Source organism: Pseudophryne corroboree, chromosome 1, assembly GCF_028390025.1.
Source record: "Pseudophryne corroboree isolate aPseCor3 chromosome 1, aPseCor3.hap2, whole genome shotgun sequence".
Taxonomy (NCBI): Eukaryota; Metazoa; Chordata; class Amphibia; order Anura; family Myobatrachidae; genus Pseudophryne; species Pseudophryne corroboree.
The window spans coordinates 291711154-291737278 of NC_086444.1; the positions used below are offsets into that span (position 1 = coordinate 291711154).

Sequence of the window (26125 nt, forward strand, 5' to 3'; positions counted from 1 at the left end):
TTACAGTACTGTTATTTTTTTTTCCACAGTACCAACACCACCACCACCACCACCACCACCACCTGCTGCGCTGCCAGGTATTGTGTAACGAGAATTCTGGTGCTACTGTCATCGTTGTTACACTACTGTACATGTGTCCTGGATACTGTACAGTACATGTTTCCAATTGACAGCTTCACTTACAGTACTGTTATTTTTTTTCCCACAGTACCAACACCACCACCACCACCACCACCACCACCACCTGCTGCGCTGCCAGGTATTGTGTAACGAGAATTCTGGTGTGACTGTCATCGTTACACTACTGTACATGTGTCCTGGATACTGTACAGTACATGTTTCCAATTGACAGCTTCACTTACAGTACTGTTATTTTTTTTCCCACAGTACCAACACCACCACCACCACCACCACCACCACCTGCTGCGCTGCCAGGTATTGTGTAACGAGAATTCTGGTGTGACTGTCATCGTTACACTACTGTACATGTGTCCTGGATACTGTACAGTACATGTTTCCAATTGACAGCTTCACTTACAGTACTGTTATTTTTTTTCCCACAGTACCAACACCACCACCACCACCACCACCACCTGCTGCGCTGCCAGGTATTGTGTAACGAGAATTCTGGTGCTACTGTCATCGTTACACTACTGTACATGTGTCCTGGATACTGTACAGTACATGTTTCCAATTGACAGCTTCACTTACAGTACTGTTATTTTTTTTCCCACAGTACCAACACCACCACCACCACCTGCTGCGCTGCCAGGTATTGTGTAACGAGAATTCTGGTGTGACTGTCATCGTTACACTACTGTACATGTGTCCTGGATACTGTACAGTACATGTTTCCAATTGACAGCTTCACTTACAGTACTGTTATTTTTTTCCCCACAGTACCACCACCACCACCACCACCACCACCACCTGCTGCGCTGCCAGGTATTGTGTAACGAGAATTCTGGTGCTACTGTCATCGTTGTTACACTACTGTACATGTGTCCTGGATACTGTACAGTACATGTTTCCAATTGACAGCTTCACTTACAGTACTGTTATTTTTTTTCCCACAGTACCAACACCACCACCACCACCACCACCACCTGCTGCGCTGCCAGGTATTGTGTAACGAGAATTCTGGTGTGACTGTCATCGTTACACTACTGTACATGTGTCCTGGATACTGTACAGTACATGTTTCCAATTGACAGCTTCACTTACAGTACTGTTATTTTTTTTCCCACAGTACCAACACCACCACCACCTGCCCACCAGCACCAGACTGGCACGGAGGAGGCGCCGCCGACACCATCCGAGAGCTCCGGAAGTGGTAATAATTACTTTTTGTTACAGACACACTAGTTTCCTACAGTATTACTGTAATTTTTGTATTTTACAATACTTGTCATCTTTTACACACAGACCGCCTCGTAATTGATACGGAGGCGGAGGAGGATCTCATTTACGTTGAGTCGGGGGAGGAAGAGGAGCCAGATTATAGTAAGTACAGTAGGATTTTCTCAAGCCCATTCTTAAAAGTATTGACCAAGTCCACTTTTATTACTTTTCAGGCAGGGAATTCCAAACATGTACTGTACAGTATTTCCCTCACTGTGAAGACCCCTTTTCGCCTCTGTGCGAAATCGCCTCTACTTCAACAAGAGTTACTGTGCACGTGTCCTCTGTGTCCATCTTATCAAAAACAGTTCCTGTGTATTGTCCCCTTACTGTATACAGTATATTTGTAAAGGTTAATCATGTCCCCTCTTAATCTCCTCTTTTCCAATGTAAACATGCCTAGCCTGCCTTTCCTTGTATTCCATCTTCTCAATCCACTTCATCACTTTGGTCGCCCGCCTCTAAACCTTTTGTAGTTCCACGATATCCATTTTGTATTATGGTGCCCAAAATTGTGCATCCTACCCACCCTCCACTAGCCTAACCCTCCAATCATACTCTGAATCCACACTCTGCATTCTGAATGTCGGGATCCAGACTGCAGGTCTTTTAAATACAGTACTGTATGTCCCCTACCACTGGACAGTCATTCTGCTCCTACTGTATTATGAATATATCTCTGCCTCCTGTAGCACTGTACTACTGTGCAATTTTGTAGTAACTGTACTCTACTGTATTTTGTTTATAATATTTTTTTATTTTCAACTCAGTAATTATTGACAGTGAGGAGGAAGAGAATAAACCCTCTCCCCAACTTGGTAAGTAAACTGCAGTATTGTACTGTACTGTACATTGTGTTAAACCAATGGGTTGGGTTTGCGTGACCAGCAGTCAGGATTCTAGCGGTCAGGTGACCGACAGTGGCATCCTGATTGCAGCAATCCCAACAGGGTGAGGTACGGTATCCTAACCCTCCTCCACTACCCCCTGATTCTGGCCTCGACATTCTCGTCTCTGTGTGCGAAATCTACTCTCCTCCTCCAATTCCTGACTGAATTTTTGCTTTACTGTATTCAACACAGAATACAAAAGTATATTTCATGGAATTTTTGCTTTCACAGGCCCTACACTGTCACAGGCGGTGGCGGAGGAGGAGGACCAGGACTCTATGTCCATCACCACACTGCACCCATTAAGTAAGTCCAGTCCGGTACATCTTGCCTCTGTAGAGCCAGTTTGAGCAAGGAGAGATTGATTGCTTCTTTTTTTGGTGGGGGCCCAAACCAACCAGTCATTTCAGCCACAGTCGTGTGGCAGACCCTGTTTATATAACATAAGGGTGGTTGGGAGGGCCCAATCACAATTCCATCTTGCACCTCTTTTTTTATTTATTTATCTTTGCATCATGTGATGTTTGGGGAAAATTGTTATAAGTGCCATCCTGTCTGCCACTGCACTGCCACTCCTAAATGGGCCAGGTGTTTGTGCCGGCCACTTGGGTCGCTTAGCTTAGTCATCCAGTGACCTCTGTGAAAATTTTAGGACTACAAATAATATTGTGAGGTGTTCAGAATAGACTGGAAATGAGTGGAAATTATGGTCATTGAGGTTAATAACACTATACAGTAGGATCAAAAATACCCCCAAATTCTACGATTTAAGCTGTTTTTGAGAGGTTTTTGAAAAAAAGCACCAGGATCCAAAACAAGTCCGAATCCAAAAGCAAAACACAAAACCCGAAAAATTTCCGGTGCACATCTCTAGTTTTAATAAAGTCCAGGAGGGAAACATTCTCCTAATGAAGACACTGCAAGCAATAGGACACGAGGATGTGCACGGAGACTGGAGGGGGGCGAGGTTCAGGGGGAATTTTAGGAAAAATTACTTCACAGAAAGTGCAGTGGACAAGTGGAATAGCCTCCCATCAGAGGTGATAGAGCCTAAAACAGTAGAGCTACAGTATTTAAACATGCATGGAAGAGACATACATAAGGATATCCTTACAAAGAAATAAGGATCAAATAAGGTTTGATGTAAAAAAAAGGTTAAAAAAAAAGAGGCAGATTAGATGGGCAAAGTGGTTCTTACAGTATTTGTCATCAAATTCTATGTTTCTGTATGCAGACCCTCCAACATGACCCGCCGTTTCTAGACTTCCCTCTTAATTTATGATTTCCATCACCTGTGTTGAACTAGTTATATGATAAGAATGCTGTTTCTTCACAGGTGATGGCAATAATAAATTAAGAGGGAAGTCCAGAACCAGAGCATTTTGTACCTAGTGGGGCGGGTCATGTTGGAGGGTATGTGTATTTCCTGGAATGAACCTTTTTTTTTTCACATTAATGTTTTTTTTCACAGGCCCTACACTGGAACAGGCCACTGAGGAGGAGGAGGAGGATGATGATGATGATGATGCGGCTGCATTTAGTGGTAAGAATTATTACTGACATTGATCTGATGCCATCAGAGTAGCACTTTTCATCAGATGTTTCTGGCAAATGCGTAGAAATCGGATGAAAATTGTTTTTGTTTGAACTGGTGATATTGCCCATACAGTAGCAACCGATCACATCCCACATTAACATTTACAGTATCTAGTTACACTTACAGACGATAATACAGTACAGTAGGTAATATTTGATTGGTTGCTACTGTATGGACAACATCCTGTTCTAAAAAAAACACCCATCTTACTCAATTTCTCTCTCTCTCTCTCTCACCCCTTGTCACTGTCTCTCCATTCATCTCTCTAGATACTGTCAGTGATGAATTTCCCATTAGGCACGAGAGGCACGTACTGTACCTAGTGGCGGCATCTGTTTGGGGGCCTCAGTTGGATGCTTACAGTATGCTAATACTGTCATCCCAAAAATGACCACTACAGTAACTGCTAAATATTTTAAGTGTACTGTACAATATGCACATACAGTACTGTACAGTATACATAATTCAAAAGAAAAAAGAGTTGCTACCTTATTCTAGTCATAATCACCGGCATACGGGTCACTCACAAATTTTCTGATGGTCTCGGTGGGGTCCCTTGGAATCACCATGCCTGTCACAAGCATACCTTTTTTTACCCACCTGACACTGGGCCTGGACACTAGTGTACTATTACTATACTTTTTACTGTATACTGTATCTTATAATATTCTTCTCTTTTACCCACAGACGACGAGCCAGAATACATTTTTGGTAAATATACTGTACAGTAGCAATAGTTGGTACTGTAATTACAGTATTTTTTTTCTCCAACATTATTTTAAGTCAAACTGATATGACTAACTGTATTTTATCTTTTTACAGTCCGTCGCCAACCAGTGGAGGAGACACCTGGTAATAAAATATAAATACATAATGCACTGTACTGTATTCTAACTTACTGTAACATGTATAACACTGAGCTGATCATCTTCACACCCTCTGACATAACCTTACAGTACATACTGTACTTTCTCTCTTTTTTCACCCTCTTCACTCCACAAATGCATGCTGCCTTTCCTGACTACTGATATAATAGTGTGCAGAGCGTAGCGAGGCACCGTGCCCACCGCGTGGCGAGCGAAGCAAGCATGCAAGGGCCTGCGTTCCGCTCGCCGCCCCTGTCGGGATTGTGTGGTCGGGATTCCGTCGTCTGTATTTTGACCACCGGGATCCCGTCCAGCGGGATTACGTACTGATCTCCAGTCTGAGCCTGCCCTAGGCATAGGCATACTTGCCAAATGCCTAGGGGCACAAGCAGCTTCTGCTGATTAATATGATATGCAGCATGCCTACAGTATATTCTGTGTGTGACTGCGTCTGTATCTGCATACAAAATGCATTACTAATGTGCAGCATTATGTGTATAAGGGGTACTACAGTACTTTGTTGTGTAACATATACTGTAGCAAGGGCACTACTGTGTGGTCTAATGTGAAAAAAGAGCAATATGATGTGATGCAATGTGAATAAGTGGGAATACTTTGAGGAGTAATGTGGTACTATCCTATGATGTAACGAGAATAAGAGACACTATTGCATGATATAATGTGAATAAAGTTGCAGTACTGTGTGGCATCATTTCAGATTAGGGAATTACTGTGTGGCCATGCCCCTTCCCAGCAAGAACATGCACCGTTTTGGGATGCACACCGAATGTGCACACTGTTGCTATTTTAAACATACAGTAGGTTGGAGGAGCACCAAAACGAGGACTGCTATGGTTGAGGGGTGATGGTGCTGGGAAAGGGGTACAGGCTCAGAGGCAGAAATAGCATCTGTGCAAGGGGGCAGCATCCAAAAACTTGACTAGGGAATCATATTATTTATGGCTGGCTCTGAGTACAGTCCACTATTATTGATAGTACTCCCTACAACAACACCTACAGTACTGTAACCCTCTTTTTTCTGAAGCTGTCATGAAATGTCATGACTGCTAATACATAAATGTCTACAGTATTTGTACTGTGGTGTTTTATTCCTTTGACAATTTGTTTATGACCTATTTAGGCTAAACTCTTGTACAGTACTTTCTATTTTGAATACCAGCAATACAGTATAATACTGTACCTACAGTATACAGTAGTAATTGTATAGTATTTGAATGTGACTAATGTTTTTTTATCCAATATAGAGCCAATGATTTATGGGGGCCCAAGACAGGGCCATGAACGGTGGGCTGGCCCAGAAGCGGGCAGGCAGCAGCCCACTTACACAAGAGGTAAACTAAAGCAATGTTTAAATTACCTCGACAGCATACAGTAGTGTTCGATTTACTGTACTGACAATACAGTACTGTACATTGTAAATAACAAGATTGTCTAATATAGAGTAAAGTACTGTATTGCCATTACTACACAGTTTCGTCATACAGTATTTGACCGGTAATTCTTTCATTTACGGTTTACAATTATTTATATACGTAAATGATGAATGTCCCTGTGCATTGCTCCCTGGCGTGTACAATTTATCCCGGTGTCTTTTAAAATGTATACCATACTGTATCTCACTCCATATCCGAGCGCTGCCACGTGCTGGGGGTTCACGGTCGGCGGCCATTTTGTCAGGTTGCTAAGCGATCCAGCTCGGTATACCGTAATGTGCATAGACCTCGCTTATCCCGGTGTAATTGAGCTAGGGGATTGTGACGCTCCTTCAGCATTGCCCCCTGCACTGTAAAATGTATACCATACTGTATCTCACTCCATATCCGAGTGCTGCCACGTGCTGGGGGTTCACGGTCGGCGGCCATTTTGTCAGGTTGCTAAGCGATCCAGCTCGGTATACCGTAATGTGCATAGACCTCGCTTATCCCGGTGTAATTGAGCTAGGGGATTGTGACGCTCCTTCAGCATTGCCCCCTGGCCTGCAAAATATATACCATACTGTATCTCACTCCATATCCGAGCGCTGCCACGTGCTGGGGGTTCACGGTCGGCGGCCATTTTGTCAAGTTGCTAAGCGATCCAGCTCGGTATACCGTAATGTGCATAGACCTCGCTTATCCCGGTGTAATTGAGCTAGGGGATAGTGACGCTCCTTCAGCATTGCCCCCTGCACTGTAAAATGTATACCATACTGTATCTCACTCCATATCCGAGCGCTGCCACGTGCTGGGGGTTCACGGTCGGCGGCCATTTTTAGTGTGCATAGAACTCGCTTATCCACATAGGCCCCTGTGTGCCCCTGTGTTTTTAACTACTATATTGAGATGCACATTTCTAGGCCTACAGTATTTAATATACAGTAAGCAGCATTGTTGTTAGGCAATAACTGAAGAATTTACATACAGTACTGACATGTACTGTATGTAATGCTTGTACATCATGTCAGTCGCCCCTTATGCTGTACACTACTGTAAGTCTCACAGGGCCCATGCACTTCCAAGGAGGGTTAGTTACTGTACTGCATCTGTTTCATACAGGAAACTAATTGCAGTCCATAACACTGAAGTGGTATTTTCAGTAGAGATGAGCGCCTGAAATTTTTCGGGTTTTGTGTTTTGGTTTTGGGTTCGGTTCCGTGGCCATGTTTTGGGTTCGAACGCGTTTTGGCAAAACCTCACCGAATTTTTTTTGTCGGATTCGGGTGTGTTTTGGATTCGGGTGTTTTTTTCAAAAAACACTAAAAAACAGCTTAAATCATAGAATTTGGGGGTCATTTTGATCCCAAAGTATTATTAACCTCAAAAACCATAATTTACACTCATTTTCAGTCTATTCTGAATACCTCACACCTCACAATATTATTTTTAGTCCTAAAATTTGCACCGAGGTCGCTGTGTGAGTAAGATAAGCGACCCTAGTGGCCGACACAAACACCGGGCCCATCTAGGAGTGGCACTGCAGTGTCACGCAGGATGTCCCTTCCAAAAAACCCTCCCCAAACAGCACATGACGCAAAGAAAAAAAGAGGCGCAATGAGGTAGCTGTGTGAGTAAGATTAGCGACCCTAGTGGCCGACACAAACACCGGGCCCATCTAGGAGTGTCACTGCAGTGTCACGCAGGATGGCCCTTCCAAAAAACCCTCCCCAAACAGCACATGACGCAAAGAAAAAAAGAGGCGCAATGAGGTAGCTGTGTGAGTAAGATTAGCGACCCTAGTGGCCGACACAAACACCGGGCCCATCTAGGAGTGGCACTGCAGTGTCACGCAGGATGTCCCTTCCAAAAAACCCTCCCCAAACAGCACATGACGCAAAGAAAAAAAGAGGCGCAATGAGGTAGCTGTGTGAGTAAGATTAGCGACCCTAGTGGCCGACACAAACACCGGGCCCATCTAGGAGTGGCACTGCAGTGTCACGCAGGATGTCCCTTCCAAAAAACCCTCCCCAAACAGCACATGACGCAAAGAAAAAAAGAGGCGCAATGAGGTAGCTGACTGTGTGAGTAAGATTAGCGACCCTAGTGGCCGACACAAACACCGGGCCCATTTAGGAGTGGCACTGCAGTGTCACGCAGGATGTCCCTTCCAAAAAACCCTCCCCAATCAGCACATGATGCAAAGAAAAAGAAAAGAAAAAAGAGGTGCAAGATGGAATTGTCCTTGGGCCCTCCCACCCACCCTTATGTTGTATAAACAAAACAGGACATGCACACTTTAACCAACCCATCATTTCAGTGACAGGGTCTGCCACACGACTGTGACTGATATGACGGGTTGGTTTGGACCCCCCCAAAAAAAGAAGCAATTAATCTCTCCTTGCACAAACTGGCTCTACAGAGGCAAGATGTCCACCTCATCATCACCCTCCGATATATCACCGTGTACATCCCCCTCCTCACAGATTATCAATTCGTCCCCACTGGAATCCACCATCTCAGCTCCCTGTGTACTTTGTGGAGGCAATTGCTGCTGGTCAATGTCTCCGCGGAGGAATTGATTATAATTCATTTTAATGAACATCATCTTCTCCACATTTTCTGGATGTAACCTCGTACGCCGATTGCTGACAAGGTGAGCGGCGGCACTAAACACTCTTTCGGAGTACACACTTGTGGGAGGGCAACTTAGGTAGAATAAAGCCAGTTTGTGCAAGGGCCTCCAAATTGCCTCTTTTTCCTGCCAGTATAAGTACGGACTGTGTGACGTGCCTACTTGGAAGCGGTCACTCATATAATCCTCCACCATTCTATCAATGTTGAGAGAATCATATGCAGTGACAGTAGACGACATGTCCGTAATCGTTGTCAGGTCCTTCAGTCCGGACCAGATGTCAGCATCAGCAGTCGCTCCAGACTGCCCTGCATCACCGCCAGCGGGTGGGCTCGGAATTCTGAGCCTTTTCCTCGCACCCCCAGTTGCGGGAGAATGTGAAGGAGGAGATGTTGACAGGTCGCGTTCCGCTTGACTTGACAATTTTGTCACCAGCAGGTCTTTCAACCCCAGCAGACTTGTGTCTGCCGGAAAGAGAGATCCAAGGTAGGCTTTAAATCTAGGATCGAGCACGGTGGCCAAAATGTAGTGCTCTGATTTCAACAGATTGACCACCCGTGAATCCTTGTTAAGCGAATTAAGGGCTCCATCCACAAGTCCCACATGCCTAGCGGAATCGCTCCGTGTTAGCTCCTCCTTCAATGTCTCCAGCTTCTTCTGCAAAAGCCTGATGAGGGGAATGACCTGACTCAGGCTGGCAGTGTCTGAACTGACTTCACGTGTGGCAAGTTCAAAGGGCATCAGAACCTTGCACAACGTTGAAATCATTCTCCACTGCGCTTGAGACAGGTGCATTCCACCTACTATATCGTGCTCAATTGTATAGGCTTGAATGGCCTTTTGCTGCTCCTCCAACCTCTGAAGCATATAGAGGGTTGAATTCCACCTCGTTACCACTTCTTGCTTCAGATGATGGCAGGGCAGGTTCAGTAGTTTTTGGTGGTGCTCCAGTCTTCTGTACGTGGTGCCTGTACGCCAAAAGTGTCCCGCAATTCTTCTGGCCACCGACAGCATCTCTTGCACGCCCCTGTCGTTTTTTAAAAAATTCTGCACCACCAAATTCAAGGTATGTGCAAAACATGGGACGTGCTGGAATTTGCCCATATTTAATGCACACACAATATTGCTGGCGTTGTCCGATGCCACAAATCCACAGGAGAGTCCAATTGGGGTAAGCCATTCCACGATGATCTTCCTCAGTTGCCGTAAGAGGTTTTCAGCTGTGTGCGTATTCTGGAAAGCGGTGATACAAAGCGTAGCCTGCCTAGGAAAGAGTTGGCGTTTGCGAGATGCTGCTACTGGTGCCGCCGCTGCTGTTCTTGCGGCGGGAGTCCATACATCTACCCAGTGGGCTGTCACAGTCATATAGTCCTGACCCTGCCCTGCTCCACTTGTCCACATGTCCGTGGTTAAGTGGACATTGGGTACAACTGCATTTTTTAGGACACTGGTGAGTCTTTTTCTGACGTCCGTGTACATTCTCGGTATCGCCTGCCTAGAGAAGTGGAACCTAGATGGTATTTGGTAACGGGGGCACACTGCCTCAATAAATTGTCTAGTTCCCTGTGAACTAACGGCGGATACCGGACGCACGTCTAACACCAACATAGTTGTCAAGGCCTCAGTTATCCGCTTTGCAGCAGGATGACTGCTGTGATATTTCATCTTCCTCGCAAAGGACTGTTGAACAGTCAATTGCTTACTGGAAGTAGTACAAGTGGGCTTACGACTTCCCCTCTGGGATGACCATCGACTCCCAGCAGCAACAACAGCAGCGCCAGCAGCAGTAGGCGTTACACGCAAGGATGCATCGGAGGAATCCCAGGCAGGAGAGGAATCGTCAGAATTGCCAGTGACATGGCCTGCAGGACTATTGGCATTCCTGGGGAAGGAGGAAATTGACACTGAGGGAGTTGGTGGGGTGGTTTGCGTGAGCTTGGTTACAAGAGGAAGGGATTTACTGGTCAGTGGACTGCTTCCGCTGTCACCCAAAGTTTTTGAACTTGTCACTGACTTATTATGAATGCGCTGCAGGTGACGTATAAGGGAGGATGTTCCGAGGTGGTTAACGTCCTTACCCCTACTTATTACAGCTTGACAAAGGGAACACACGGCTTGACACCTGTTGTCCGCATTTCTGGTGAAATACCTCCACACCGAAGAGCTGATTTTTTTGGTATTTTCACCAGGCATGTCAACGGCCATATTCCTCCCACGGACAACAGGTGTCTCCCCGGGTGCCTGACTTAAACAAACCACCTCACCATCAGAATCCTCCTGGTCAATTTCCTCCCCAGCGCCAGCAACACCCATATCCTCCTCATCCTGGTGTACTTCAACACTGACATCTTCAATCTGACTATCAGGAACTGGACTGCGGGTGCTCCTTCCAGCACTTGCAGGGGGCGTGCAAATGGTGGAAGGCGCATGCTCTTCACGTCCAGTGTTGGGAAGGTCAGGCATCGCAACCGACACAATTGGACTCTCCTTGTGGATTTGGGATTTCGAAGAATGCACAGTTCTTTGCTGTGCTGCTTTTGCCAGCTTGAGTCTTTTCATTTTTCTAGCGAGAGGCTGAGTGCTTCCATCCTCATGTGAAGCTGAACCACTAGCCATGAACATAGGCCAGGGCCTCAGCCGTTCCTTGCCACTCCGTGTCGTAAATGGCATATTGGCAAGTTTACGCTTCTCCTCCGACAATTTTATTTTAGGTTTTGGAGTCCTTTTTTTTCTGATATTTGGTGTTTTGGATTTGACATGCTCTGTACTATGACATTGGGCATCGGCCTTGGCAGACGACGTTGCTGGCATTTCATCGTCTCGGCCATGACTAGTGGCAGCAGCTTCAGCACGAGGTGGAAGTGGATCTTGATCTTTCCCTAATTTTGGAACCTCAACATTTTTGTTCTCCATATTTTAATAGGCACAACTAAAAGGCACCCCAGGTAAACAATGGAGATGAATACTAGTATACAATTATGGACTGCCTGCCGAGTGCAGACACAGAGGTAGCCACAGCCGTGAACTACCGTACTGTACTGTGTCTGCTGCTAATATAGACTGGTTGATAAAGAGATGTCTATGTAACTATGTATGTATAAAGAAGAAAGAAAAAAAAACCACGGTTAGGTGGTATACAATTATGGACGGACTGCCTGCCGAGTGCAGACACAGAGGTAGCCACAGCCGTGAACTACCGTACTGTACTGTGTCTGCTGCTAATATAGACTGGTTGATAAAGAGATGTCTATGTAACTATGTATGTATAAAGAAGAAAGAAAAAAAAACCACGGTTAGGTGGTATACAATTATGGACGGACTGCCTGCCGAGTGCAGACACAGAGGTAGCCACAGCCGTGAACTACCGTACTGTACTGTGTCTGCTGCTAATATAGACTGGTTGATAAAGAGATGTCTATGTAACTATGTATGTATAAAGAAGAAAGAAAAAAAAACCACGGTTAGGTGGTATACAATTATGGACGGACTGCCTGCCGAGTGCAGACACAGAGGTAGCCACAGCCGTGAACTACCGTACTGTACTGTGTCTGCTGCTAATATAGACTGGTTGATAAAGAGATGTCTATGTAACTATGTATGTATAAAGAAGAAAGAAAAAAAAACCACGGTTAGGTGGTATACAATTATGGACGGACTGCCTGCCGAGTGCAGACACAGAGGTAGCCACAGCCGTGAACTACCGTACTGTGTCTGCTGCGACTGGATGATAAATGATATAAAAAATATATATATATCACTACTGCAGCCGGACAGGTATATATTATATATTATATAATGACGGACCTGCTGGACACTGTCTGTCAGCAGAATGAGTTTTATTTTTATAGAATAAAAAAAAAAACAACACACAAGTGAAGTCACACGACGAGTGTTTAACTTTTTCAGGCAATCACAATATAAGTATACTACTAACTATACTGGTGGTCAGTGTGGTCAGGTCACTGGTCAGTCACACTGGCAGTGGCACTCCTGCAGCAAAAGTGTGCACTGTTTAATTTTAATATAATATTATGTACTCCTGGCTCCTGCTATAACCTATAACTGGCACTGCAGTGCTCCCCAGTCTCCCCCACAATTATAAGCTGTGTGAGCTGAGCAGTCAGACAGATATATAATATATATAGATGATGCAGCACACTGGGCAGAGCCTGAGCAGTGCACACAGATATGGTATGTGACTGAGTCACTGTGTGTATCGCTTTTTTCAGGCAGAGAACGGATATATTAAATAAACTGCACTGTCTGGTGGTCACTCACTATATAATATTATGTACTCCTGGCTCCTGCTATAACCTATAACTGGCACTGCAGTGCTCCCCAGTCTCCCCCACAATTATAAGCTGTGTGAGCTGAGCAGTCAGACAGATATATAATATATATAGATGATGCAGCACACTGGGCTGAGCCTGAGCAGTGCACACAGATATGGTATGTGACTGAGTCACTGTGTGTATCGCTTTTTTCAGGCAGAGAACGGATATATTAAATAAACTGCACTGTCTGGTGGTCACTCACTAGTAAACTCTCTGCACTCTCTACACTTCTACAGTACTCCTCCTAGTCCTAAGCTCCAGTAAATCTCTCTCTCTTATAATCTAAATGGAGAGGACGCCAGCCACGTCCTCTCCCTATCAATCTCAATGCACGTGTGAAAATGGCGGCGACGCGCGGCTCCTTATATAGAATCCGAGTCTCGCGATAGAATCCGAGCCTCGCGAGAATCCGACAGCGTCATGATGACGTTCGGGCGCGCTCGGGTTAACCGAGCAAGGCGGGAAGATCCGAGTCGCTCGGACCCGTGAAAAAAAACATGAAGTTCGTGCGGGCTCGGATTCATAGAAACCGAACCCGCTCATCTCTAATTTTCAGTACTGTACAGTATACAATACTTAAATTTGAACATCAGGTACTGGATAGTAAACATGTACAGTATTAACTTCTATCATAAAACTCCTATGCATTTTCAGATGTGTACATTTTAGACTACAGTATTCACAAATGTTTTTGCTCCATACAGGAATTATAGTTGGACAACATGCCAGTAACTATCAACAAAACGATGAGCAAGATAATCGCCAACATGAAAAAAGAAAAGAAAACCATCAAAGAGATCCATGCATGGCTCAAGGAAAGTGGCATTATAGTCACTTTAGAAACGGTGCGCTATCATGCATTCGAAAGAACAACGCCCAGATTTGTATTTCCTACAAAATGCACATGGTATGTACTGTACACTACTGTAATGTTTAAATGACTTGCTTTGTACCATAACAATTTTTTGGAAATAAAAAAAAAAATTAATCTATTGTAACTGTGATTGTGCTGTTCATGAATTCATATTTTTCATACTGTATTGTACTGTAGGAGAGTGCAACAAATTGTGGAGGAACTAACTCGTGAGGATGATGAGCGTACTGCTTTGCAAATAAAACAAATTCTCCATTCCAAGTATGACCTGGACATATCGGCCACCAGCATCAGAAGGATGCGACGGAAAATGGGATGGACCTTTGGCGCAACAAGGTAAAATACTGAAAGCAGTATAAACCATACAGTAAATGCACTGTTAATAATCCCTTGATACGTGATATAACAATGCCATAAATCATTATACAGAGTGTGTACTTTATACTACAGTATATACAGTGTGTGTGTATATACTGTATATATTCTATCCCAAAAGAGATACCTACTGTATAGGCACTCAGAGACAGCAATGAAGCATTGCCGGCTTATTGTGATGATTACATACTGTATACTGTGTGTGTGTGTGTGTGTGTGTGTGTGTGTGTGTGTGTGTGTATATGTACAGTATGTATATATATATATATTACTCTGTATGTACCTTAATGTATGTACAGTTTAATGTATACAGTAGGTATATAATACAGTATACTGCACATACAGTCTACTGTATATACAGTAATCTGTAATTTCATAACTGTATCTGATTTCATTATTTTTGGGTCTTCACAGGATATCTCCAATGATAAGAGATGTGAATAAAGAAAAGAGAGTGGAACAGGCACGGCGATGGATTGAGAGTGGTGAAACATTTGATGATGTCATTTTCACAGATGAATCATCTATTGCCCTTGAGCGGTTCTCCAGAATGTCATTCAGGAAACGTAACCATATCTCATTAAAACCACGCCCAAAGCATCCATTGAAAGTCCATGTATGGGGAGGCATATCACGATTAGGAGCTGGTCCCCTATTATTTTTCGAAGGTACAGTACTATACTTTATTCTGTGCCTGTGTTCTGTAAAAATACATGCTGTACTGTAGAGTACATGTAACTGCACAATAAAAGGAGAAGCTTATTAATGAACAACATTTTTTGATTTCTGTAGGGATCATGGATAAGAAATTTTTCCAAGAAACAATAGTAGAGGAATGTATGGTGCCATTTGTGAATAAATATTACCCAACTCACCATAGGATATTCCAAGACAATGATCCTAAACACTCCGCCTCAGCCAAATTTATGGAAGAGAAAGGTATGAATTGGGAACGCACACCACCAGAGTGAGTATTCTTTCAACAGTGTACAAGTAAAATTTTAGATAGCACTCTAGTACTGTAAATTTATTTTTTGTTTAATAAACAGTACAATATTGTATGTTTAATTTTCTCTATTTACTGTAATGTCATTAATTTTTTTCTATACGCTTTTTTTATTTTTATATAGATCACCAGACATGAACCCAATCGAATTAGTGTGGGCTCAATTGAAGAGGTACATTAGGAGTGTTGCAAAGCCAACAACAAAACAGCAACTGTTGGATGGGATAAGGAAATTTTGGCTAGAAGTACTCACACCTGAACATTGTAATAATTATATAAATCACCTGTATAAAGTATTACCTGTTGTAGTCGAAAGAAATGGTCAAGCCACAAATATGTAGTTCTGTACTGTATTTTCTGTTTAAAATTTTAAATTGGTGCATTATTAAAAAACATTATAAAATTGCCTTTGTCTGATTATTGCATAAACTAATGTAGAATATTATACAGTAGTAATGTTTATTGATGTGTATGAACAGTTATTTTCAGTTTTATAAGTCCTGAATAAGAGTACTGTACATTTTGATCAGTGCAGTACATGGAATCGGATGTTGTAATATGTACTTTTTTTTACATTAATATTGATGCTTTTCCAATAAATATTCAATTTTACACTATGGTACGGTACAGTACATCAGGGTACCTGTACAATATTATACGTCATTATGGGGGAGAAATACTGTATCCACTAAATGTACAGTAAAATGTTTTTTTATTATTACAAACACACAAAGGCATCTCAGATGGAAATACAGTATGCTATACACAGCAGATAGCTTATGGTGACAGAACTTCCCTACTGTATCCCCACCCATAGTCGTGGTATATTTTAGATTGCCTAATGAGACACTCCTGCAGCATTGCCAATGATTCATGTAAAACCTGTGTGCAAACAGTATCTGTATTGAATGCAAAGTACAGTAAGAGTACAGTATTATCAGAGCCATACCTGACCAACATGATGCCCTAGGCTAGATTTTGGCTGATGCCCTCTTGCACAGATGCTACGTACTGTAGTTCCGCCTCTAACCCTGCACCCCTTTCCCAGCACCATCACCCTTTTTGGCGCTCCTACCCCCTATAATCTAATTAAGAACAATGTGCACATTTAGTGCCAGCCCAAAACAGTGTACAGTATGTTCTTGCTGGGAAGGGGCATGGTAACACAATAATACCCGAAGATGAAATTACACAACACAGTACTGCAACTTTATTCACATTATATCATGCAGTAGTGTCTCTCTTATTCTCATTACATCATATCATAGTACCACATTACTCCTAACAGTATTGCCCCTTATTCACATTACACCCCACCACATTCATCTTTATTTACATTAGACCACAGGTTCTCAAACTCAGTCCTCAGGACCCCACACAGTGCAGGTTTTTTTCTCACAGAATCACAAGTGAAAAAATTAGCTCCACCTACTGTATGGACCTTCTAAAATGTGTCAGTTAGTAACTAATACACCTGTGCACTTGCTGGTTTACCTGCAAAACATGCACTGTGTGGGGTCCCGAGGACCGAGTTTGAGAACCACTGCATTAGACCATGCAGTAGTGCCCTTTCCTTATGTTACACCAGAAAATATTGTAGTACACCTTATACACATACAGTACAGTAATGCCACACATTAGTAATGCATTTCATATTTACATTTTCTGATTTAATTTCATAGAGCCGCAGTCACTCACAGAATATAGGCATGTACTGTAGCATCTCATTTTATTCAGCAGAAGCAGATTATTCACGTTTGGCTAGTTTGCCGTCTCTGTACAGTACAAAAAAGTTATAGTGTCAGTGAAAAAAGCACCTCATGACATATACTGTACACAAGCGCATGTCTAAATACTGTATACTGTAAGCAGTGACATTAAGGGGTACAGTATATGCAATTGCGGTCGAATTCCGTCAGGAATACGAAAAAATGGACACGGGATCCCCCATCTTTTTAGAACCAGCACAGGGCTCTGCGCCTGGTCCTGGTGCAAAAACTAAGGGGGACAAAAAAGCGTAGGGGTTCCCCGTATTTTTGGAACCAGCACTGGGCTCCACTAGCTGGACAGATAATGCACAGCCAGGGGACACTTTTATACCGGTCCCTGCGGCCATGGCATTAAATACCCAACTAGTCACCCCCTGGCCGGGGTACCCTGGAGGAGTGGGGACCCCTTAAATGAAGGGGACCCCCCCTCCAGCCACTCGATTATCTCTATCGCCCCTGTGTATTGTAGCTAGGGGATTGTGACGTTCCTTCAGCATTGCCCCATAGCCTGCAAAATCTGTGCTGTTATTTGCTCCATACTGTAGCTGAGTGCTTCCTAGGAGCTACAGTACAGTAGGAGTCACAGGCGGTAACCATTTCAATTGAGTCTGCCCTGCTATAGAATTGTATGTGTACCGTACGGTGCATAGAACCTTTACAGTAGAAACTCTCCTGCAGCTTGGGGGACAAAAAGCATAGGGGTTCCACCTATTTTTTTTAACCAGCACCGGGCTCCACTAGCTGGACAGATAATGCACAGCCGGGGGACACTTTTATACCGGTCCCTGCGGCCATGGAATTAAATACCCAACTAGTCACACCTGACCGGGGTACCCTGGAGGAGTGGGGACCCCTTAAATGAAGGGGACCCCCCCTCCAGCCACTCGATTATCTCTATCGCCCCTGTGTATTGTAGCTAGGGGATTGTGACGTTCCTTCAGCATTGCCCCATAGCCTGCAAAATCTGTGCTGTTATTTGCTCCATACTGTAGCTGAGTGCTTCCTAGGAGCTACAGTACAGTAGGAGTCACAGGCGGTAACCATTTCAATTGAGTCTGCCCTGCTATAGAATTGTATGTGTACCGTACGGTGCATAGAACCTTTACAGTAGAAACTCTCCTGCAGCTTGGGGGACAAAAAGCATAGGGGTTCCACCTATTTTTTTTAACCAGCACCGGGCTCCACTAGCTGGACAGATAATGCACAGCTGGGGGACACTTTTATACCGGTCCCTGCGGCCATGGAATTAAATACCCAACTAGTCACACCTGACCGGGGTACCCTGGAGGAGTGGGGACCCCTTAAATGAAGGGGACCCCCCCCTCCAGCCACTCGATTATCCCTATCGCCCCTGTGTATTGTAGCTAGGGGATTGTGACGTTCCTTCAGCATTGCCCCATAGCCTGCAAAATCTGTGCTGTTATTTGCTCCATACTGTAGCTGAGTGCTTCCTACAGTAGGAGCTACAGTACAGTAGGAGTCACAGGCGGTAACCATTTCAATTGAGTCTGCCCTGCTATAGAATTGTATGTGTACCGTACGGTGCATAGAACCTTTACAGTAGAAACTCTCCTGCAGCTTGGGGGACAAAAAGCATAGGGGTTCCACCTATTTTTTTTAACCAGCACCGGGCTCCACTAGCTGGACAGATAATGCACAGCCGGGGGACACTTTTATACCGGTCCCTGCGGCCATGGAATTAAATACCCAACTAGTCACACCTGACCGGGGTACCCTGGAGGAGTGGGGACCCCTTAAATGAAGGGGACCCCCCCCCTCCAGCCACTCGATTATCCCTATCGCCCCTGTGTATTGTAGCTAGGGGATTGTGACGTTCCTTCAGCATTGCCCCATAGCCTGCAAAATCTGTGCTGTTATTTGCTCCATACTGTAGCTGAGTGCTTCCTACAGTAGGAGCTACAGTACAGTAGGAGTCACAGGCGGTAACCATTTCAATTGAGTCTGCCCTGCTATAGAATTGTATGTGTACCGTACGGTGCATAGAACCTTTACAGTAGAAACTCTCCTGCAGCTTGGGGGACAAAAAGCATAGGGGTTCCACCTATTTTTTTTAACCAACACCGGGCTCCACTAGCTGGACAGATAATGCACAGCCGGGGGACACTTTTATACCGGTCCCTGCGGCCATGGAATTAAATACCCAACTAGTCACACCTGACCGGGGTACCCTGGAGGAGTGGGGACCCCTTAAATGAAGGGGACCCCCCCTCCAGCCACTCGATTATCCCTATCGCCCCTGTGTATTGTAGCTAGGGGATTGTGACGTTCCTTCAGCATTGCCCCATAGCCTGCAAAATCTGTGCTGTTATTTGCTCCATACTGTAGCTGAGTGCTTCCTACAGTAGGAGCTACAGTACAGTAGGAGTCACAGGCGGTAACCATTTCAATTGAGTCTGCCCTGCTATAGAATTGTATGTGTACCGTACAGTGCATAGAACCTTCACAGTAGAAACTCTCCTGCAACTTTGGCCTGCTTTATGTAAAACTTGTGGTTTGTCAGCTTGCTATGCGATCGATTCCGGTGTAACGTACTGTAATGTGCATAGACCTTGCTTACAGTATCTGTGTTTGCTAGGGGATTGTGACGCTCCTTCAGCATCGCCCCGTAGCCTGCACAACTTATGCCATTTCTCATTCCATACCCGACTGCTGCCTGCCACGAGGTGGGGGTTCAGGGGTAGTGGTCACTTTGACAGTGTGCTACAGTATGCGATTGAGTCCGGTGTACCGTAATATGCAATCCTACAGAATAGTAACTTATCCCCATCGCCCCTGTGTATTGTAGCTAGGGGATTGTGACGCTCCTTCAGCATTGCCCCATAGCCTGCAAAAGGGTTCAGGGGCGGCGGCCATTTTGCCAGTGTGCTATGCGATCGAGTCCGGTGTACTGTACCATAATGTGCATACTGCTGTATGTATTTTAGCTAGGGGATTGTGACGCTCCTTCAGCATTGCCCCATAGTCTGTACAATTTGGACTATTACTTGCTCCGTACCCTAGGGCCTCTGTGGGGCAAGGAGTCATACTGTAGGTGGTAGCCATTTCTATTGAGTCTGCCCAGCTACAGAATTGTATGTGTACTGTACGGAGCATACTGTAGAACCTTAACATTAGAACCACTCATGCAGCTTTGCCCTGGTTTACTGTATGTGAATAAAAATAATAATAAAGTGTATGAAAAAAAACTAACATGCATTCGTACTGTACTGTACTTAAGGAATCGAACCCGGGACTCTGAGTATAGGAAGCGAAACACTTCACCACTTCGCCGCAGACAAATGTATAAATCCATTGGTTTTGATTATGCTGTAATGGCTACGGGATTTGGACGATAACATACAGTACTGTACAAAATTCCGAATCTTGAGAGGCAATAGTGAACTTCTAACACACATCCATTTGCGACAGTGTACACTACTGGTTTTATGTTTTGCCTGCGGGACTTGGACGCTCACATACAGTATTCATAAAGTATTGTAGATGGATCATATACTGTATGCTGTACTACAGTATTTGCGTCTGTGTCGTATATACAGTACTGTATTAAATAATGCAGCGTAATAATGAGTATTTACTGTATGCAGCGTAATGAGACGCCTTAGTAAAGTAGTCCTTATTATGTATTTCAGTATTGTATTTTACGGGAGACCACACGCATGCGCAGTTGTGATTGTAAAAAGCGACATCTGGTGGCTGATCGCAGGTAGTACACGTAAAGGTAACGCCAAACACCATGTCTGCCTCCGTGCGATTAGGCGCGCCTCCCTACGCTGCATACGCTCTATCGGGACAAACGCCTCAGCCACTCAAGATAAAGGTGGCTACATCTGTATATAGAGGTGTTTAATTAGTGCTAATTGCCTTCTTCTGAGTTAATTGATGTTTTACAGTGCCACATTCAATTCGTCAGCCTGAAACAGGTCTGTTATTTTGTTATTTTATTTTCTCTTACGTCCTAGAGGATGCTGGGGACTCCGTAAGGACCATGGGGATAGACGGGCTCCGCAGGAGACATGGGCACTTTAAGAAAGAACTTTAGGTATGGGTGTGCACTGGCTCCTCCCTCTATGCCCCTCCTCCAGACCTCAGTTTACTACTGTGCCCAGAGGAGACTGGGTGCATTACAGGGATATACAACGCCCTTCGTCAAGCGGAGACCTTACTGCGCGACCTACCAGTTCTGATTCAGTCAGACAACATCACCGCGGTGGCTCATGTAAACCGCCAAGGCGGTACAAGGAGCAGAGTGGCGATGGCGGAAGCCGCCAGGATTCTGCGCTGGGCGGAAAATCATGTAAGCGCACTGTCAGCAGTGTTCATTCCGGGAGTGGACAACTGGGAAGCAGACTTCCTCAGCAGGCACGACCTGCATCCAGGAGAGTGGGGACTTCATCAGGAAGTCTCTGCACAGATTGCAAGTCAGTGGGGACTGCCCCAGATAGACATGATGGCGTCCCGCCTCAACAAAAAGCTACAGAGGTATTGCGCCAGGTCAAGAGACCCTCAGGCGGTGGCTGTGGACGCCCTAGTGACATCGTGGGTGTCCCAGTCGGTCTATGTATTTCCTCCTCTTCCTCTCATCCCAAAGGTGTTGAGAATAATAAGAAAAAGAGGAGTACAGACAATTCTCATTGGTATCAGGATCTGCAGGAGATGCTCACGGAAGATCCGTGGCCTCTTCCTCTAAGGCAGGACCTGTTGCAACAGGGGCCCTGTTTGTTCCAAGACTTACCGCGGCTGCATTTGACGGCATGGCGGTTGAACGCAGGATCCTAGCGGAAGAGGGCATTCCGGATGAGGTCATTCCTACTCTGATAAAGGCTAGGAAGGACGTGACAGCTAAACATTATCACCGTATATAGCAAAAGTATGTTTCTTGGTGTGAGGCCAGGAATGCTCCTACGGAAGAATTCCATCTGGGCCGTTTCCTTCACTTCCTACAAACTGGAGTGAATTTGGGCCTAAAATTAGGCTCCATTAAGGTTCAGATTTCGGCCTTATCCATTTTCTTTCAGAAAGAATTAGCTTCTCTTCCAGAAGTAAAGACTTTTGTGAAGGGAGTGCTGCATATTCAGCCTCCTTTTGTACCTCCAGTGGCGCCTTGGGACCTGAATGTGGTGTTGAGTTTCCTTAAGTCGCACTGGTTTGAACCACTTAAAACGGTGGAGTTAAAATATCTCACTTGGAAGGTGGTCATGTTGTTAGCCTTGGCTTCGGCTAGGCGAGTGTCGGAATTGGCGGCTTTGTCTCATAAAAGCCCCTATCTGGTTTTCCATATGGATAGAGCGGAATTGCGGAACCGTCCTCAATTTTTGCCTAAGGTGGTGTCATCTTTTCATATGAACCAACCTATTGTGGTGCCTGTGGCTACGCGAGACTTGGAGGATTCCGAGTCCCTTGATGTGGTCAGGGCTTTGAAAATTAACGTGGCCAGAACGGCTAGAGTCAGAAAAACAGAAGCACTGTTTGTCCTGTATGCAGCCAACAAGGTTGGCGCTCCTGCTTCAAAGCAGACTATTGATCGCTGGATCTGTAACACGATTCAGCAGGCTCATTCTAAGGCTGGATTGCTGTTACCAAAATCGGTCAAGGCCCATTCCACTAGGAAGTTGGGCTCTTCTTGGGCGGCTGCCCGAGGGGTCTCGGCACTACAGCTGTGACGAGCTGCTACTTGGTCGTGTTCAAACACCTTTGCAAAATTCTATAAGTTTGATACCCTGGCTGAGGAGGACCTCCTGTTTGCTCAATCAGTGCTGCAGAGTCATCCGCACTCTCCCACCCATTTGGGAGCTTTGGTATAATCCCCATGGTCCTTACGGAGTCCCCAGCATCCTCTAGGACATAAGAGAAAATAAGATTTTAAACCTACCGGTAAATCTTTTTCTCGTAGTCCGTAGAGGATGCTGGGCGCCCGTCCCAAGTGCGGACTACTTCTGCAAGACTTGTATAATAGTTTTGTTTACATAAGGGTTATGTTATAGTTTTCATTGGTCTCGAACTGATGCTGTGTTGTTTTTCATACTGTTAACTGGTTAGTATATCACAAGTTATACGGTGTGAATGGTGTGGGCTGGTATGAATCTTGCCCTTGGATTAACAAAAATCCTTTCCTCGTACTGTCCGTCTCCTCTGGGCACAGTTTCTCTAACTGAGGTCTGGAGGAGGGGCATAGAGGGAGGAGCCAGTGCACACCCATACCTAAAGTTCTTTCTTAAAGTGCCCATGTCACCTGCGGAGCCCGTCTATCCCCATGGTCCTTACAGAGTCCCCAGCATCCTCTACAGACTACGAGAAAAAGATTTACCGGTAGGTTTAAAATCTTATTTTTTTTTACTACTTTGTGCGAGTTTACAACTCATAGCCTATTACATTTGACGAGTTGTATGTTTTTGATGAGAAAACATCTGGATTCGAGTTTGGGACATGAATGATGAAAGTAGTGAAAATGTGAGATTAATGCGAGTCTGCATGTTCTTGCAGCATACTACATGTGCGAGTTTACCAATTTGGGGAGTTTAGCCTTTTATTAAAAATAGTATATGTGCAGACACAAAGAAACCAATGAAGGTTGAAGCACTGTTATATATTGTGTGACTTTAATTTTTTTGTAACATGAGATCCATTAGCATACCTCCCAACTTTCCTCTTTATGTCACCTCTCCTCCTGTCTCCACTGAATAGATGCTGTGTGCATGCGCACAGTGTCTATTCACCGCTGCTCTGCTTCGCAGAGCACTGAGTGCAGGAGCCTCCCAACTAACCCCACCACCACCACCAAAATCGGGACAGTTGGGAGGTATGCATTAGGAGGAGGTGACTCATATACAGAACTTCATAACAATCTCCATACACTACTGGGCAACTTTTGCTGCCTGTGCAGATTCCAGCAGGCTTTTGAAAAAGCCTATATCTGCCCACTGGTGTCATACAAGTAGTCAGCATGGATTATTCTTTGTCCAGGTAGAGATCCACATTTGGTGAACACATGGCAGTCCTCATGGGACAGTGAGGATGCATGAGGGCTTTGTTAAAATGGACCGAGTCTATGCAAACACAGACAGACTTACTTGACAGCTGTAGCCATTACACTCATAGATTGTCTTCTGTCATGAGCCACCGCTGTGGCTCACTCCTGTTTGTGTTAAGTGTAACTGCAGCCTGTCTCCTGTATGTGTGGTCTGTGCAGTTTCACCTATCAGATAATTAGGCCATGTTTTCCTGCATTCTCAGTGCATTTCATATTCCTACAGATTCCCTGTGTGTTCAGTTTTAGCTGCAGTATAATTAGGAGTTTTGTCTGTGTGTGTGTGTAGCTAAACAGATGCATTGAGTCTCTTCATCAGAGGGCCTAGTCTTCCTGGCTGCTCTGATTGGCAATTGCTCCTAATTTTACCCAGCCTGCCCTGAATCTTATGCCAGTTATAGCTTGTAGCTTATGATTCCTGATAGTACCTGTGTTCGGTCCCTTGGTGAATCTAGAATCTATACAGTCATGCTATTATATCACTGGTGATACCCAGTCCAGTTAGAATCCTGTGTATTCTGTACTGCCAGAATCCTGAGTTCATTACCTGTCACCTGATTTCCTGATTGTGCATGTGAAACCTAGTCTGGAAGTGCTTTTAGACAGCTCCAGCCTCACCTTGCCTTGTCTTGCTTTGTCCTGCCTTGCCTGGAATCCAGGGGTCATCTGCAGCTAAGTAATCTTGTTATCTGTACATTGCCTTGCTCTGCCAAGCTCTTTTAGGAACTCACTGCTAAATGTTTTATTATTCATACCATCCTGAGCATTGTTGCATGTATATATGGTCTTGTTGCTAATAACACCCTGTGCATTGTAGTATAAAGATATTCCAACCTGTGCATTGTTGCACTCATGTGCATTCGGTTATTTCTCTCTGTCCGCGTGTAGTGCAGCGGTATCTAGATAGGGTTCAGTGTACATCTCACCGTACTGCAGCCTACTCTTGCCCAGCCTCCAATAGCCACCTTTACTATACATAAAACCTGGGGACATCTGAGTACGGGGTGGAACTAATCTGCCCCGGAAAGGCGGCTGCTATAGGCGAAGTCTTTGGCTGCAGGAGGCTAAAAGACTGCTGGGCAAGGGTAATTGCGTGAGCGTCACCAAGAACCATCAGATAGTCATTAGCACACTTTAGTCCTCAAAACAGCTTCTACCTCAGGGATGATTTCTCCTGGTGGAGTTTGACTATAACTTTGTCTTTCAATGTACACCTTGTAGCACATATGGTCGAAGCAATAGCTTCATTCAGATGCATGTGATATGGTACAGGTAGCATACTTATAGAATTATTTTAAAATAGGTCAGCAAAACCTGTAAGTTGTGGGGCAACCAGGTAAACCACATGTACACTGGCACCTATTGGTATCAGGCTTAACCTCATGCTGTCGAAGTCAAAAAAATTACATATAGAGAACATACAGACTCCACACATTATGAGTCGCTCCGCTTGCAAATACGCGCAGCGAGCACAGCAATATATGGTAACATACGCATTTACACAGACATGCCATAAAGATATATTCAACACATATTTCATACAGCACATAATTTGAACATATCAAGCGCCAGACATCATAATGTTTTAAATTATATAATGGAGTAAAGTCATGTATGTGTATTATTGGAGCGGAGCAAGATGGACATGTTGTGCTTGGTGTCACAGTAACCAGATTAATGTGTAGATTCATTTGATGCCTGTTATTAAGTTGTAGCACATTGCCATGAGTAGTTATGATTGAATGTAGAAATATAAAGCCACAATTCTGATGAGAACAATGAACATTCCATTTAAAGCATGTGATGGACAGGAAACTCAAGCCAGCCCTTTTGATGTCTTCAAGGCTTGCATATGAACTGACCAATGACTCATCATGAATGAGAAAGTTCCCTCCCCTAG

General features: G+C 44.5%; 1 long non-coding RNA gene across 1 annotated transcript; it reads left to right on the top strand.

Annotated features, from left to right (window-relative positions):
- The first annotated feature begins 1246 nt into the window (after positions 1-1246).
- LOC135058696 (uncharacterized) lies at positions 1247-2220 on the top strand. The gene is made up of 3 exons (XR_010245173.1): positions 1247-1333; positions 1426-1503; positions 2172-2220. It is a non-coding gene; the product is annotated as an uncharacterized LOC135058696 (long non-coding RNA).
- Positions 2221-26125: the final 23905 nt, after the last annotated feature.